General features: G+C 42.2%; 1 pseudogene; it reads left to right on the forward strand.

Moving 5' to 3' along the window:
* The first annotated feature begins 1,050 nt into the window (after positions 1-1,050).
* LOC126096108 (5S ribosomal RNA) lies at positions 1,051-1,168 on the forward strand (annotated as a pseudogene).
* The last annotated feature ends 831 nt before the right edge of the window (positions 1,169-1,999 follow it).

Here is a 1,999-nt window from a genome sequence, read left to right on the forward strand (position 1 = left end):
AGCCAGACTTTTATGTACTGACGGACGGGCATCGGCGAGAATTGCGGAGAGTGGTTGTAATAAATCTCATGAAATCAGCGGAAGGAACCACTCGTCATTTCCAAAGTGGTAACAGCAGTCCAGCCAGCACAATGACTGTGCGCAGGGAGTTAAAAGTAATGGGGTACAAAGGTAGCGCAGCTCCTCAGAAACCACACGTTTCTGTAGTCAGTGCTAAGAAGCGATTCAGGTGGAATAAATAGTGACGCCACTGGACAGTGCATGAGTAAAAACGAGTGATTTGAAGTGAGGAATCACACTATAACTTGCGGCAGTCCGACAGAAGGGTTTGCGATTGGCTGAAAGGTACATACGCAGGGTAAATTAATTCAAGTTTTGTAAGAAAATGTTATAATGAACCTGAGATGGTCAAACGTGGTATTGATTGTGTAGTAGCGTCGCTGCTCAACAGCGATTGCTGATTCAAGGTGATATGGGTAATGTGTTAGAGTAACTCTTTCAGACCTGAATTTTTTCTGCAGGAAGGGAAATTTTTCTTTATGTGGTAATGCTCTTAGGTGATTTTTTAATGAATTTAGGTACGAGATTTATACAAAAATATGTACCCATTTTCAAAACATACGTTGTACAGTTGGCTTCATTTTATAGACTAAAATAACTAAATACCAAATATTCTCTATTGCAATAAATAGCAAAATGATCATTCAGCAGTTACCATGCAAAATAACAATAACAGTATTATACATTGGAATATAGCGAACCAGCCACATCCGTGTATTCTGCTAGTCACTAGCTGTTGCGCACTGCAACACTGACTTGCTGATATTTTCGTAGTGATGCCCAACAGTTGGCAGCACTGGCGCATAACGAAAAGATTGAACACTCACAAATGTGTACCTCAGGTTAACATTAGGAGAAAATACTTCTGTTGCAGCTAAGACACAGTAAAACTTAATGTACACAATTGCAACCAGAGGGTCTGAAAAGGTTGAGATAGAGACATGTATGGAGGACTTACAGTTCTGGTTTAGAAAAACTAGTCCCACTATAGCCAACGGCATTGCCGCAGTGGTAACACCGGTTCCCGTTGGATCACCGAAGTTAAGCACTGTCGGGCTGGGCTAGCACTTGGATGGGTGACCATCCGGCCTGCCGAGCGCTGTTGGCCAGCGGGGTGCACTCAGCCCTTGTGAGGCAAACTGAGGAGCTACTTGATTGAGAAGTAGCGGCTCCGGTCTCGGAAACTGACATACGGCCGGGAGAGCGGTATGCTGACCACATGCCTCTCCATATCCGCATCCAGTGACGCTATGAAACGTCCCCTTAGAAAAATTATACATGACTGTGCTTAAACTGACACACAATATTTTTTTTTAGCGCAACGCAATCTGACTTTCAATAATCCCTACAAAAGAATGGCCCTGACTAACATTAACCTAGACCTTTCACAAGTCACTTACCTCACAAAAAACCTTCGTTACTCGAACTACTGCAATACAGCGAGAGCCACTACTTCCAGCTAAATGAAACATTCAAACTACTGAAGGCACTAATTACTGATAGGCATAGTTAGCAAATGAAATATTTTGATAGAGAACAAACAATGTATTTACCTCAATAGTGTTCAAAAGTCATAATGTATATAGCAGTTCATGATATCCAGTATTACAAATTTCAAAACTCCGCCATCTCTCTCCCCACATTCACCACTGCTGACGGCTCACCTCCAACTGCGCAACGCTACGCGCTGTTCACATCCATCTGCTCAATACTACAATGGCAGACAACAATGCAAACTAGCCACAGACTGCACACAGCACAGCCAGTGATTTTCATACAGAGCGCTACGTAACATTGCCAATAAGGAAACCTAAACAGCCTACTTACATAGCCCCCATGCTCCCCACAAAAAATTTTGCAAACTGTTTTGGGCACTGGCCAATACAGATTTGAAAAAAATTTTATAATTACAATAACAAAGAAATCAAATGCACACACT

The sequence above is a fragment of the Schistocerca cancellata genome, chromosome 8 (genome assembly GCF_023864275.1).
Source record: "Schistocerca cancellata isolate TAMUIC-IGC-003103 chromosome 8, iqSchCanc2.1, whole genome shotgun sequence".
Classification (NCBI taxonomy): domain Eukaryota; kingdom Metazoa; phylum Arthropoda; class Insecta; order Orthoptera; family Acrididae; genus Schistocerca; species Schistocerca cancellata.